Source organism: Nycticebus coucang, chromosome 1 (assembly GCF_027406575.1).
Source record: "Nycticebus coucang isolate mNycCou1 chromosome 1, mNycCou1.pri, whole genome shotgun sequence".
In the NCBI taxonomy this organism is placed as follows: Eukaryota; Metazoa; Chordata; class Mammalia; order Primates; family Lorisidae; genus Nycticebus; species Nycticebus coucang.
Window position 1 is genome coordinate 21,435,870 of NC_069780.1, and position 16,560 is coordinate 21,452,429.

General features: G+C 36.4%; 1 protein-coding gene across 1 annotated transcript in view; it reads left to right on the plus strand.

The window, feature by feature from the left end:
• The window catches only part of GRID2 (glutamate ionotropic receptor delta type subunit 2), a 1,435,943-nt gene that overhangs the window by 348,001 nt on the left and 1,071,382 nt on the right, over positions 1-16,560 (plus strand). The window lies entirely within an intron of this gene.

A 16,560-nucleotide genomic window follows, 5' to 3' on the forward strand; every position in this document is an offset into this window, starting at 1 on the left:
TCTCTTGCCTCAGCCTCCTGAGTAGCTGGGACTGCAGGTGCCCGCCACAATGCCAGGCTACTTTTTTAAATTGTTGTTATAGTTGTCATTGTTGTTTAGTAGGCCTGGCCAGGTTCAAACCCACTAAACCCGGTGCATGTGGCCGGCGCCCTAACCACTGTGCAATGGGCACTGAGCCGGACACTATCATTTTTTCATTTGGGGAAATTATTTCATAAGAATCTATCATTTGTAAAAAAAGTATTAGTGCATATTATTTCTACCAGATGCTAATTTTTTTGAATTTTTTTGCTGTTTTAAGTACACTTACAGTATTTCCTGCACTGAAATCTTGAACTCCTCAGAGTCAATCATGAAGATTGGAACCAATCTCTTCTAAACTCCTATTGATGTTGGCACTTGACTCCTCCCACAAAATCCTCATGTCTTTCAAAGGATTTTGTATTCAGAATTGAGAAGTCTATTTAAAATTTAGAGTAGATCAAAAAGTTTAATATTTTGAGTCTTTCCAATAAAAGATGTGTAGTTCATCAGTTTTATAAAGTTTGAGTCAATTAGCCAAGGTTTTAGATTATTTGAAATTTTTTTAGGATTTCTTTCTCTCTCATTAGCTAAGGTTTTCTCTCCAATTTTATTGTACATATAGGGATGTGTGTGCATGTGTGAATGTGTATATGTGTGTGTGTATTTTACATATATATATATAGCTGAGATCTGACAAATTTCCAGTGAGTCATAGGTTAGCTACATGATCATCCAGAAATCTTCCCCCTCCCTGGGGTTACTATAGGTTGCTATGTCTTTTATATTTAAACAAAATTGAATCGACAATTCAGTTTTTGTTTTCACGAATCTGCAGAAATATTTTGCAGGACATGAAGCTGTGGTCTGGGGATGCTTCTTATGGTCATATTTGGTATGGACTTGTTATTTGTTTGTTTTAAATGAAGCACACCAATTCAGAGAGTACAGAGTTGACTATTACTCTTATCAGGAGTATACAAAACATACAAACACATAAGGCATACATCAGAGTTATTGCAGATTGGGTGCCAGACTACCACAATAAATCAAGTATCACAATAAAGTGAATCACAAATTTTTTGATTTTCCATTGTACACAGAATTATGTGTACAGTATAGCACAATCTATTATGTGTATAATAGCACTATATCTAAAATAACAATGTGCATTTGTGGATTAAAAAAACTTTATTGCTAAAATATGCTAATTATCATCTGAGCCATCACCAAGTTAGTCCTAAATCCTGACAGCTGCTGACTGATGAGAGTAGTGGTTGCTGAAGTTTGGGGCATCTCTGCTAATTTTTTAAAAAGGAGACAGCTGTGACCTTTGCCACACTGATTGACTTCTTTCACAAGAGCTTTCTCTATAGCTTGCCCTTCACCTAGAGTAGAACTCCTTCCAACATTTGAGTCAATCCCATCAATCCTGCCACTGCTTTATCAATTAATTTAAATATTATTCTAAATCCTTTGTTGTTAATTTCAGCAATGTTTTCAGAATCTTCACAAGAAGTAGTCTCCATCTCAAGAAATCATTTTCTTTGTGCATTCATAAGAGTAACTCATCCCCCATTTAAGTTTTCATGAGATTACAGTGACATCTTCAGCTCTACTTCTATTTTGAATTTTCTTGCTGTTTTAAGTACACTTACAGTTATTTCCTGCACTGAAATCTTGAACTCCTCAGAGTCAATCATGAAGATTGGAACCAATCTCTTCTAAACTCCTATTGATGTTGGCATTTGATCCCTCCCTCAAATCATAAATATTCTTAATGATACCCAGAATGGTGAATCCTCTTTAGGAGGTTTTTGATTGCCTTTGCCAGATCCATTAGAGGAATCACTAAAGATGGCAGTGTTAGCCTTACACATATATTTCTTAAGTAATAAGACTTGAAAATCAAAATTGCTCCTTGTTCCAGAATGTATGTTATGTCAGTAGCATGAAAACAGCACTAACCTCCTTGTTTACCTCCCTCAGTGGGCTTGGTGACTGGGGCGCTGTCAGGGAGCAGTGATGATTTGTAATGAGTCCAGTTCTCTGACCACCAGATCTCAGCAGTCAGCTTGCAATATTTATAGACCATGATGTAAACATATGTGCTGTTAGATATGCTTTTTTTATTCAATATATAGAGTACATATAGAATATATATGTTTTAAGTTTTTAAGAGAACTAGGTTTTTTTAATTGTAAGGAGTTGTGGCTTCAACAGAAACTCCCCATCTGCATTAATCCTTAAGGAGAGAATCAGCTTGTCAGGCGACCTTTGAAGCCAGGCTTTGACTGACTTCTCCTCTTCAGCTATCAAAGTTCTTCATGTCATCTTCTTCCTGATAGCAGGTTGTTTATCTACATTGAACATCTGTTGGATAGCATGATTTTGGTTGGATTTTCTTGATAGCTTAATGCGGCTTTTACCTCAGCACTTGATGCTTCCTCTTGTACGTTTTTCTTACGATGACAGCTTCTTTCCTTAAACCTCAAAACAAACCCCTGCCATTTTCAAACATTTCTTCTGCAGCTCCATCACATCTCTCAGCCTTTCATAGAACTGAAGATAGTTGATTAGGCTTTCCCTTAGGGTACTGTTGAGTCTGAGTTGCTCTATCACAACTCCCAATATCTTCTCTGTCTCAGCAATAAGGCTCTTTCACTTTCTTGTCAGCCATGTTCCCTGGAGTAGCACTTTAATGTTTTTTCCAAACACTTCTAATTTGCATTTACAACTCAGCTAACTGTTTGGCTCAAGTGGCCTTGCTTTTAGCCTGTCTTCACTTTTGACACGCTTTCCTCACTTAGCTTAATCATTCCTTGCTTTTGATTAATATTGATAGATGAGTGACTCTTCCTTTCACTTGAACACTTAGAGGCATTTGCAGGATTACTGATTGGTCTAATTTCAAAAGTGTGTGTTAAAGAAGAAGGAAACCCAAGGAGAAAAAGAGAGGCAGGAGAATGGCGGGGCTGTGAATAGTCAGAATGCACGCAACGTTTATGAAGTTTGCCACATTATGTGGGCATGGTGACTGATACCCCAGAACAATTACAATAGTAACATCAAAATCACTGAGCACAGATTGCAAATGTAAAAATACAATAATACTGAAAATGTTAGAAATGTCTACAGGAATTACCAAATGTGACATAGGAACAAAAGTGAGTGCATGCTCTTGGAAAAATGATGCCAACAGACTTACTTCAGTTTCTAAAAAGACACATCTCTAAAGTGCAATAATGTGAACAGCAACACAACAAGGTGTAGGCTTTTATATAATAATTACTTATCTCTATTCCAAAAATTGACACACTTTGCTATAAGTTATACATTGATGAAAAAATCATTTTAAAAATGGGCCTTACATTTCTAACCAGATGTGGTGGCTCACTCCTGTAATCTGAGCACTTTGGCAGATCTAGGTAGGAGGATTGCTTGAGGCCAGGAGTTTGAGACCAACCTGGACAATATAGAAAGACTCTAGCTCTAAAAAAAATGGAAAAATGAAACAAAATGATGCTTATAGAAAATATTACCCTGGAGGCTCAGGTGAAAGGGTACTTGAGCCCGGAGTTTGAGGTTTCAGTGAGCTGTGATCATGCCGCTGCACTCTTACTGGGGCAATAGAGTAAGACGGTAAGACCCTATTGCTAAAAACAAACACCACATGTACTCACTATTAAATTAGAACTAACTGATCAACACTTATGTACATGTATGGAAATAATACTCATTGGAAATAAAGCAGGTAGTGGGGGACAGATAAATTCACAATTGATAGGCACAGTGCACCTATATGAGTGATGGACACATTTATAAATTTAACCCAGAGTGTACAAAAGCAATTTATGTAACCAAACTGTACCCCCCACTCTATGTTAAATAAAAATAAAAGCACCTTACATTTCTCAGTACCCTTATTTAAAAATGTTTTTAATCTGATGTTTCAAATATTTTTTAAACCTTAATTTTCTGGTTTAGACATATCCTTCCAAATTAGGGAGCTAACATGTAACTTAGTTTAAATCTATTGGGTTTTGGCCTTGCCTGGGAATCAAAAATAAATAAATAAATAAATAAAAAAGAAAGAAGGAAAGAAAGAAAAAAAGAGAAAAGAAAAAAGAAAGAAACAGAATGAAATATAATTTAGAAGGATTATAATGTGAGAGAGGAAAGTTGAAAATTTTTCAAATAATTTCTAAATCATTGAAATATGCAATGATGCCTGAGCTGTATTCTCTTTTACATGAAACGCAACATCTTTAATTTTTCCTCCCATCATTGTGAAGATTACAGCTTTCAGTAAAGGATACTGCTTCCCCCCATTTTTTTTTTAAATTAGATATGAGTACTAAGTAAAAATATTTTTTTTTACTCAAATAGTCCTTATAGGATATTTTATTTTATATTTTCATTGTGTATTAATCAGTACTTATATTTATGTACTTTTCATACATTTGTTTCTATGTAACTTCAGATTTTTGCAATTTATTAGGCAGAGAACCTAGAGAAGGCAAATGAAACACATGAGACACTAACCAGTGAGAACCAAAGGAAGGAACAATTTACAAAAACGTGAGCAAGGGGTACCCCAAGGCCAGCAGCAACACGGATCCCTGATTGTCCCTGGCTCTGAGGGGTGAAAGCCTTGGGAAGGAGTGGTTACTGCAAACTGGAGTGATTTGTGGCCTTGGTCAGAGCTAAGTGGCTGTACTCAGTGGCTATATCCAGTAATCTGTTTGCCATCTATCAATACATTTAAAAAGGATACTGTGCCTTTTTAAAGTTAACCTTATTGTATCAAAATCTCTGGACTGTGGCCCCATATTTTACTTGAATAATCCATATAGATTTGTTTTGCAAAACAAGATCATATTTGGAGTCACTGCATCTATCATGAGAAATTTTTTTTTTTTTTTGTAGAGGCAGAGTCTCACTTTATTGCCCTCGGTAGAGTGCCGTGGCGTCACACAGCTCACAGCAACTTCCAACTCCAGGGCTTAGGCGATTCTCTTGCCTCAGCCTCCCGAGTGGCTGGGACTACAGGCGTCTGCCACAGCGCCCGGCTATTTTTTTCGTTGTTGCAGTTTGGCCGAGGCTGGGCTTGAACCCACCACCCTCGGTATAAGGGGCTGGCGACTTTTTTGTTCTAAAGTCTTTTTCATTCCTGTTATCACACTCATCAGTGCCAGGAAGCCATTATTGTTGAAAAATATCACTTACCAAGGTTCTTGAATTTGCTACCCTCATGTACCCTCTCCCTGCACCCTCCTTTCCCCAGTCCCCACCATGCACTAGGTCATCAGTTGGCCCCATATCAGAACTGAGTGCTTGGATTCTTGCTTTCCCATTCTTGTGATATGCATGAATATTATAATGTCCACTAAATATTTGGGGGAAAGCATTCAAAGAAATACTAAGGAAGATAGAATTTTGGTATTTTAGAACTAGAGTAGGTGACATATCTAAATGTAGAACGTACATAGATATAAATATATTGTATATAGAAACATAGTATCTTCTTTTTTCTAAAACTAAATCTTTTTCTCTTTATGCTCATATAATTTTATTTGACTTTAAATGGAAAAAAGTTTTAAGTAATAATTAGCTATGAGTGTAGAGCATTTAACTCAATTGTTCGAATGACTTTTCCTGATATATAGTTATATAATTATTTTATAAAGTAACTTAAAAGTAAAATTTCTAAAAAATTGTCACCAGAATCTTAGAAATTGTAGTGATATCTAAATTAAAAATTCCTATAGCTATAAATATGTATACTTTTAGTTTTCTTGTTTTTATGTCTATTTTTCTAATTTTCTGTTTTGTTGGTTAATAATTTAAGTTCTAAAACTATTTTTATAAGAATACTTTCTTGTGTAATAACTTGTAATTGCTTTGTAGTTTGGCTCATTTTCTTCCAGTCATTCTTTCATGTAAGTTTCACCACAGTGCCATGATTAGCAGGAAATGATTATATCTTCATTTCAAGTTAGAGAAAACTGTGAATTACAGACATTTAGGGACTAAAGTTATAGGTTGAATTAAATTACATCTAAAACACAGGACTCTTCACCAGGTCTATTTGACTCTAGCATCCTCACACTTAATAAGACAGAAAATAATACTTAACATATTTTTTGTTTTAGCATAATCAGATAACAGTTATTAACTGCTTATGATATTAAAGTACTCTTCTGAGTATGTCATAAAACTGTTGTGTAAGATGCATTAAAATATAGAAAACGGTAAGGAACTATAGAATATCACAAGTAGTAATAACATTACTAATCTCTAAGAAAATGTTTTTAGCAGAAGGCTATGATAGGAATTTAGAGGTTAGGGAATAGGGGAGTGGTGATGGCCTGAATGCAAATAAGGATGATTCCTTGGAGTGGTGGAGGGCTGGGGTAAAATAGTGAAAAGAATAAGAGGATAAGTGCACACAAAAGGACAACATATGAAAGCAGAGGGGTTTGAAAGCATTTGTACAAACACATGTACAAACAACAAGGCAGAAGTGATTGAGAATTGATACGAGTTGAGAGCTTAAGAAAACAAGTGGAGAGGTAATCTGAGACTAGAGAAAACATTCTTCATGTATCCAAGTAAAATAAATATGAGAAAAGTAGAACTTCTTTCAGTAAGAACTAAAACTGAGGGTCTTCATTTTGGAACACATTCATCTTAGCAAGCAAGAGAACTATTCTTCCTCCTTTAATTTGACATTTATTTTAGGAGCATGGGAAGAGATAGGGGAGAAGTGTAATGCTGACCATCAAAAGAGCATAAATATTCCCAGAAAATAATAATCCCAGAGAATTTTGGAAGGAGCTAGTCAATTCAGTCTTCCCAGGTTTTCAAACACCGTATGGCAGCCTCTGGACCACAGAAAGACACACACAGATCTATATGAAGTGTTACTGAACAGTATGAGGCTCCGTAAGACTGGAAAAAAGTCCTATGCTGGGGAATCTGGGCTGAAGAAGAAGGGTCACCTTACATTTATTATTGGGTTGGGAAAGAAGCTTAAATTACCTGGTTGGAATCTGTGATTGTTGAAATGGCCCTGATAGAAAAGAGAAGTGAGGAGAAATGAGCTCGGGAAGAAGACAAACCAGCACTGCCAGAATGGGCCAGAGGAGAGAGCTAGCTCCTCCAGGAGCTGATTTGGGTCTCGGCGGCCTGCTCCCCTCCAAACTCTAAAAGGGAGAGAGGAGGGCGGCGCCTGTGGCTCAGCGGGTAGGGCGCCGGCCCCATATGCCGAGGGTGGTGGGTTCAAACCCCACCCCGGCCAAACTGCAACAAAAAAATAGCAGGGCGTTGTGGCGGGTGCCTGTAGTCCCAGCTACTCGGGAGGCTGAGGCAAGAGAATCGCCTAAGCCCAGGAGTTGGAGGTTGCTGTGAGCTGTGTGATGCCACAGCACTCTACCGAGGGCCATAAAGTGAGACTCTGTCTCTACAAAAAAAAAAAAAAAAGGGAGAGAGGAAAAAGTTAGTACAGCCACCAGAGCCATCTGGAAGGCTCGTCTTTCCTTCCTGGCTGAGTGTTTACAGCTAAACCAGTGGAAGGCCTGTGACTGGACCTGCCCAGCCCCTCTCTAGGGTCTGTGACCTCAGCACCATGAGATCACATATATTCAGCTTATACGTGGAATACTACTTTTTAAAAATCTTAAAGGATGGTTTGAGGATTATTTTTGGTATCTTCCACTTCTTTTTGCTTTATCTATGTATTATTCATCTGGCTCTTTCTCATAAATGAAGATGTAAGTACAATTTGGCGTTCTCCTTTGGAGCTGGTACAATGCTGTTTATAAATTCAAACAGTTACCAAAATATGTGAAACTTGTGCATATATTATTTTGAGTCTTTTCTTAATTCAGAAGTGAGGTTCTTCAATTTTATATCTCCGATGCAAGAATATCAAGCAAATTCTCTCAACTTCGTCAGACATTCAATTAATTATCTAATGTTTCATCTGCATTTTAGCAAATAATCAGATCTAAATTCAATTCACAACTGACTAAATGCTTTGGTATTTTGCACTCTAGTCTTTTTAATCATACATTTCTTAGATTTATAATGTAAAAATAAGATTGAGAGAATATGTGTGTTTACCTCTTAGCCTTTTCAATGTTATTTCTCCACTTGTTATTTTTTATGTCGATAAAATAAAAACAAAACAGAGACATCAGCTGCTGCCCTGTTTCAACTTATTCCAGAGCCTCGGAGCATAATGCATGTATGAAGAAGAATAGGGCATAGTGCTGTATTTATGCACTTCAAACAGTTCAAATTATTTAAAATAGCAAGAATCTGGCATATGCATTTTAATTTGAAGAGTAAAAGGTTAATATGTATGATTGCTTACATAGGCTTATAGCTGTGTGCAGAAATTCTCATCCCAAAAAATGTTGCTTCCAGATATTTCTATTTTAATTTTGATAGGTGTTACTCTTCCATTTTTCATTTACTTCCTGGTCATTAACCATAAACATTTATAATCAACTTAGTAGAGATATGGTTGTCTGACTTTTTTAAGAAAGATATTTATCCTTTTTCCTAAACACACTATCATTCAAGTTAAACTCACCCAATTTTGAGGTAGAAGCACATAATGTGTTGCTGTGAACACCTGGGGAACACATTAAAATGAATCTAATTTGCCCATTGTCAGTAACAACTTCAACAGATTAAAAAAGTATTGCAAAAGGTTGTGATACAAGAATGGAAAAATACTTCCAAAATTAAGTAATGTTTTAGAGCTACAATTCAAATGCACATTAAAGTGTATCTTCTTCATAATAGATAATATATTCTACCACTGTGAAGCTGAGTTTCTTGCTGGCTCACAGCAGGATGCAGCAATAAAAAATTCTAGTTGACAGTATTCTAATAGACTCTATACTCCTAAATATGAATAAGGAATTTAACATACTTTATTAGGCAGCCCCTGGAATATTCCTTTTCTCAAATGCCTTATACCTTTCTCTCCATAACCCTTGTGGGATGAATTTTAGTGTTTGTGGATCTCCTGCATGTGAACACTTAGGGTGCAATAAGCCTTAAATGAACATTTAAATACAAGTGTTTGTTTGTAACCTTTGTTCCCTCTTTGCCAATGTGTTTTCAGCTTTGTCTACCACTGAACTTGATCTGAGTTTCAGATCCTGTCTGCCTATCCTTTGACTATGAGTAAATACCTTTTCATCTTAAATATGGTACCTTCGTGCAAGCCGACGTTCAGTGTAGAAATTTCAGGTGAATCACACTGACTGCCTAGTATCACTGTTGTAAGCCGAGGGTTTGTATATTAAATTGGGAAGAGTTACAACAGAAATAGGTTCTTGGTTCCTAGCTGCAAAAGGCTCTGGACAACAAATCATGAGCATGTATTTCATCTTTCAAAGAGCTAAAGGAAGTTAAAAACAGGTAACTGGCATGATCAGGGCAGCAGGGCCCAAAACTAAATGTGGGCCTTTCACAGGCACATGAGACTTAGAATAATTCCAATGAGATAGAAGGGACATATGTAAGAATTTGACAGAAAAGTCACTAACAGAACCATCCACAGGTAAGGATAATCTTGCCATTTGGTAAGGCAAGAAAAAGAAAAATGAGTAAATGTAACTTGAGGAATGTCTTGCGAGTTGGTATCTGAAAATTAGCATACTTTTAGTTGAAATAGAGTAGTCAGGGATGGGGTAGGATGGTTAGGTTAGAACGATGAGGACAGATTTCACATTTGCAACAAGACATTCAAAGAAGTAGATCCATGAAAAAAAAATGGAAATAAATAACATAGAGGTTATCGAGTTTCTTTCTTTATCGTTTTAATTTGTGATAATGAGTTGTGCAATACTAGTTAAAGGCATCAAGTCATTTTGAAAGAGCTACTGTGTTAATACAAGGACAGTATTAGCTACCTGCAGTCAGAGCTAGTGTGACCACAGAAATACGACCAAAAGACTTTGCTCAGTTTGGTTGCTTTCTATACCAGTACATGCGGCTTGGCATACGTAACAGGGGCCAAAAATGAATAAAATTCATTGTCTACTTTCAGCAGTGACTTAGGTGCTATACATAAGCACATGTGTTTTACATTTTTAGAGAAGTAAAAAAGAAAAAGTAAAGCCCACCAAATAAGCTATCTCCCTTTGAATAAAAAAGTAACATATTATAAAAGCATTTTTTTTTTTTTGGCAGGGGCCCGGGTTTGAACCCACCACCTCCAGTATATGGGGCTGGCACCCTATTAATTGAGCCACAAGCGCCGCCCTATTATAAAAAGCAGTTTTAACCTTTCTCAGTCTGCCCTCTCTAAAAAAAAAAAAAAGATGATGATGTTACCTGTTGCTGTCACTGAGGTTTCATTACAATTAACTCATTGGAAAATAACACGAAGAAAATTTAAAAATAAAAATAACAAGTGACCCATTGGATCATAATATAGAACGCATATTATCTATAATATGTGTTCTTTTCTCTATATGCTTTTAATCTAACTCGTTTCATACTTGCTACAAATGGTCCTCAGTATTTCCAAAGAGGACACTAATATCCACCTCCCCCCACCAAATATGCAGAAAGTAGAAATCCAAACAAGCTTATTTGAAAGAATCCATAAATATATTATTTTAAAACTACCAAGATTCCTATGTTAACAAATGTCTCTGAGGAAGTGTCATGTAATAATTTACAAACTACTAAGAATAGTGATGAGAATAAGACGTTGTCCTTATAGCTGTCATAATGCAGATGAAGAGTGAAGACTGTACCAATACAAAATTGCATGCACAAAATAATACACGGAATATAGAACAAATATTATCATAAAATTGTGCATTCAGTACTGGGAACACATATATTTTAGGTTCATTTGGACCCTGGTATATTTTTTTTCTTTTCAACCAATTGTTTTATTATTTTCCTGGAGTGAAATACACCACTTTTTTCTATAACTTATTATACCCTCAAAGTACTTTATAACTAAGAAAAAAGATAAACAGGGACAGCAATTCCATGGTTAGTAAACATTCCAAAATGTTCTATATTAAAAATGGAGTCATCAACTACATTAATATTACCAAATGGTTGAAACCGATTTCTGTGTATTCTTTGCTCTAAGATGTTGAGCTCACAGGATTCTTCGTTAGCAGCTGGGTCTTACTGGCCACTTGGATTCATTCCTCGCCTGGAAGGGAAATAAACTGATAATGCCATAATGATGTTAATATTAAGTATCCTAGAATCTTCCCCTGGTGAGTTAAAAGCTCAATTTGGGGGACATTTAATCCTATTAGTCTCTTATCTTCCATTAAATAACTCTGGTGCCTCTTCTAACCTCTCTGAAGTCTCAACTGTTCAGAGGTGATTCAATGAAATAAATTTAAAAAAATAGTTGGGGCAAAGTAATGATCATCAAATGGAAGATATTTTCAACAGAAAGCTTTATCATTGAGCACTACTTTTTTACTATCTGGTTAGATATTGTCATTAGCAAACCTCACTTTTTAAATAGTTTGTTATTGCTGTTGCAGAGCTGGATACCATAAACACACAAATAGTCACAATTGTACCATCCATTTTCTCTATGGAGATACAAATAGTTACGAAGCCTGTACTTCTTCCTACATTGGTTAAAACAATGACATCTGACTTCAGAGTTCTCTTCATCCACAAGCCCTGGAAAACCATCCTAATTGTATTACTTTGATACCTTTTCAAATTCATATAATTCTATTGCTTTTGGATTAAGAGAAAGATTTTTTTTTTAATTTTGTTTTTGGTTTAAGTTAATTTGAGTATACAAAGAATCGGGTTACCATGTTTACATTTTTTAGGTAGAGTCCTTCTTGTAATTGTGTCCTGCCCCCAGACGTGCACCTCTAACGTGCTGTGACTGTTAACTGGAAGCACACTCTTCTCCCTCCAGTCTCCCTTCACCCCGCTTCCTTGTGCCCCACCCCACCTTGAATTCGCTTGAGTTTTTCTAAGAGAAACCTTTTATTTCTGATTCACAACTGTCTGTGTTATATCAGTAAATAGAGAATCTTATTTTTTTTTTATTAAATCATAACTGTATACAATGATATGATTATGGGGCATCATACACTCACTTCATAAACGATTTGACACATTTTTATCACAGTGGTTAACATAGCCTTTCCGGCGTTATCTCAGTTACTGTGCCAAAACATTTACATTCTACATTTACCAAGTTTCGCAAATACCCCTGTAATATGCACCACAGGTGTGATCCCACCGATTCCCCTCCCTCTACCCAACCCCCCTTTCCCACTTCCCCCTATTGTTAAGTTGTAGCTGGGTTATAGCTTTCATGTGAGAGTCCCAAATTAGTTTCATAGTAGGGCTGTGTACATTGGGTACTTTTTCTTCCATTCTTGGGATACTTTACTAAGAAGGATATGTTCCAGCTCCATCCATGTAAACATGAAAGAGGTAAAGTCTCCATCTTTCTTTAAGGCTGCATAGTATTCCATGGTATACATATACCACAATTTATTAATCCATTCGTGGATCGATGGGCACTTGGGCTTTTTCCATGACTTAGCTATTATGAATTGGGCTGCAATAAACATTCTGGTACAAATATCTTTGTTATGTTGTGATTTTTGGTCTTCTGGGTATATGCCCAGCAGAGGAATTACAGGATTGAATGGCAGATCTATTTTTAGATCTCTGAGTGTTCTCCATATATCTTTCAAAAAGGAATGTATTAATTTGCATTCCCACCAGCAGTGCAGAAGTGTTCCCTTTTTCCGCATCCACGCCAACATCTCTGGTCTTGAGATTTTGTGATATAGGCTAGTCTCATTGGAGTTAGATGATATCTCAAAGTAGTTTTGATTTGCATTTCTCTGATGATTAAAGATGATGAGCATTTTTTCATATGTCTGAAGGCCGTGCGCCTGTCTTCTTCAGAGAAGTTTCTCTTCAAATCCCTTGCCCAGCCTGCGATGGGATCCCTTGTTTTTTTCTTGTTGATGCGTTTGAGTTCTCTGTGGATTCTGGTTATTAAACCTTTGTCAGAGATATACCCTGCAAATATCTTCTCCCATTCTGAGGGCTGTCTGCTTGCTCTGCTTACTGTGTTCTTAGCTGTGCAGAAGCTTTTTAGTTTGATCAAGTCCCAGTAGTGTATTTTTGAAGCTGCTTCAATTGCCCGGGGGGTTCTCCTTATGAAATACTCACCCAGACCAATTTCTTCAAGGGTTTTCCCTGCATTCTCCTCTAGTATTTTTATAGTTTCATGTCTTAAGTTTAAATCTTTAATCCAATGAGAGTCTATCTTAGTTAATGGTGAAAGGTGTGGGTCCAATTTCAGTCTTCTGCAGGTTGCCAGCCAGTTCACCCAGCACCATTTGTTAAATAGGCAATCTTTTCCCCACTGAATGTTTTTAATTGGCTTGTCAAAAATCAAATAGCGGTAAGTAGCTGGATTCATCTCTTGGTTCTCTATTCTGTTCCAGATATCTACTTCTCTGTTTTTGTGCCAATGCCATGCTGTTTTGATCACTATCGATTTGTAATAAAGTCTGAGGTCTGGTAGTGTGATTCCTCCTGTTTTGTTTTTATTTCTGAGTAATGTCTTGGCTATTCGAGGTTTTTTCTGATTCCATATAAAACGAAGTAATGTTTTTTCAAGATCTTTAAAATATGACAGTGGAGCTTTAATAGGGAGTGCGTTGAAATTATATATTGCTTTGGGTAGTATGGACATTTTGATAATGTTGATTCTTCCTAGCCATGAGCATGGTATGTTTTTCCATTTGTTAACATTTTCAGCTATTTCTTTTCTTAGAGTTTCATAGTTCTCTTTACAGAGATCTTTCACGTCTTTTGTTAGGTAAATTCCCAAATATTTCATCTTCTTTGGCACTACTGTGAACGGGATAGAGTCCTTAACTGCTTTTTCAATTTGACTGTTGTTGGTGTATATAAAGGCTACCGATTTATGAATGTTGATTTTGTAACCTGAGACGCTGCTGTATTCCTTGATCACTTCTAGGAGTTTTGTAGTAGAGTCCCTAGTGTTTTCCAGATACACAATCATATGATCTGCGAAGAGCGAGAGTTTGATCTCTTCTGACCCTATATGGATACCCTTGATCGCCTTTTCTTCCCTAATTGCGGTGGCTAAAACTTCCATTACAATGTTGAAAAGCAATGGAGACAATGGGCAGCCTTGTCTGGTTCCTGATCTGAGTGGAAATGATTCCAATTTAACTCCATTCAATATGATATTGGCTGTGGGTTTGCTGTAGATAGCCTCTATCAGTTTAAGAAAAGTCCCTTCTAGACCAATTTTCTTGAGTGTTCTGATCATGAAGGGATGCTGGATATTATCAAAAGCTTTTTCTGCATTGATTGAGAGAATCATATGGTCTTTGTTTTTTAATTTGTTTATGTGCTGAATTACATTTATAGATTTACGTATATTGAACCAGCCTTGAGACCCTGGGATAAAACCAACTTGGTCATGATGTATAATTTGTTTGATGTGTTGCTGGATTCTGTTTGTTAGGATCTTGTTGAATATTTTTGCATCTATATTCATTAGTGATATTGGTCTATAATTTTCTTTTCTTGTTGGGTCTTTTCCTGGTTTGGGGATCAGGGTGATGTTTGCTTCATAGAACGTGTTGGGTAGTCTTCCTTCTTTTTCTACATTTTGGAACAGGTTGAGTAATATAGGTACTAATTCCTCTTTAAAGGTTTGGTAGAATTCTGACGTGAAACCATCTGGTCCCGGGCTTTTCTTTTTAGGGAGGTTTTGTATAGTTGATGCTATTTCTGAACTTGATATGGGTCTGTTCAACATTTCCACTTGATTCTGGTTAAGTCTTGGAAGGTGGCGTGCTTCCAAGTATCGGTCAATTTCCTTCAGATTTTCATATTTCTGAGAATAAAGTTTCTTGTAATATTCATGAAGGATTTTTTGGATTTCTGATGAGTCTGTGGTTATTTCGTCTTTGTTGTTTCTGATTGATGATATTAGAGATTTTACTCTTTTTTTCCTGATTAGGTTGGCCAGAGGTTTATCTATTTCATTGACCTTTTCAAAAAACCAGCTTTTTCATTTATTGATCTGTTGTATTATTCTTTTGTTTTCAATTTCATTTAATTCTGCTCTAATTTTGGTTATTTCTTTTCTTCTACTGGGTTTGGGGTTGGAATGTTCTTCCTTTTCCAGTTGCGTGAGATGTCCCATTAAGTAGTTAACTTCCTCTCTTTCTGTTCTCTTGAGGAAGGCTTGCAGTGCTATAAATTTCCCTCTTAGAACTGCCTTTGCAGTGTCCCAGAGGTTCTGATAGTTTCTGTCTTCATTGTCGTTTTGTTCCAAAAAATTGGTGATTTCTTTCTTAATCTCATCTCTGACCCAGCTATCATTCAGCATAAGGTTATTTAACTTCCATGTTTTTGTATGGGTATGCAGATTCCTGTTGTTACTCAATTCAAGTTTTATTCCATGATGGTCCGAGAAGATGCATGGAATAATTTCTATTCCTTTAAATTTACTGAGGTTAGACTTGTGACCTAAAATGTGATCAATTTTGGAGTAAGTTCCGTGGGCTGATGAGAAGTATGTGTATTCAGTTTTGTTGGGATGAAATGTTCTGTAGATGTCTGCTAAATCTAAATATTGGATGGTTAGGTTTAAATCTAAGATTTCTTTGCTCAGCTTCTTTCTGGAGGATCGATCCAACACTGCCAAGGGAGTGTTGAAATCTCCAACGATTATGGAGCTGGAGGAAATCAAGTTACTCATGTCTGTTAGAGTTTCTCTTATAAATTGAGGTGCATTCTGGTTGGGTGCATAGATATTAATAATTGAGATCTCGTCATATTGAGTATTACCCTTAACAAATATGAAGTGACCATTCTTGTCCTTCCTTACTTTTGATGGTTTAAAGCCTACTGTATCTGCAAATAAAATTGCAACACCTGCTTTTTTCTGATTACCATTTGCCTGAAATATGGATGACCGTCCTTTCACCCTGAGTCTGTATTTGTCTGTTAAGTTGAGATGTGACTCTTGTATGCAACAAATATCTGGCTTGAGTTTTTGTATCCAGTCAGCTAACCTATGCCTCTTTAGAGGACAGTTTAAGCCATTCACATTGATGGAGAATATTGATAAGTCTGGTGGTATTTTGGGTATCGAGTTTTTCAAAGGTCCAGTGGACATTTTTAATCCTTTCGCCAGTGTGGAAGTTGGAGTTTGATCCGAAGTTTCTGAGTGAGTTTACTTTTGTGGTATAGGATTGGGTTGGTCATTGTGGAAGATAGGTCTGAGAACATCCTGAAGAGCTGGTTTACTTATGGCAAATTTTTTCAACATATGAATGTCATTGAAGTCTTTAATTTCTCCATCATAGATGAAACTCAGTTTAGCTGGATACAAGATCCTGGGTTGAAAGTTTTTTTGCTTTAGGAGATTAAAAGTTGATGACCAGCCTCTTCTTGCTTGAAAAGTTTCAGCAGAGAGATCTGCAGTTATTCTAA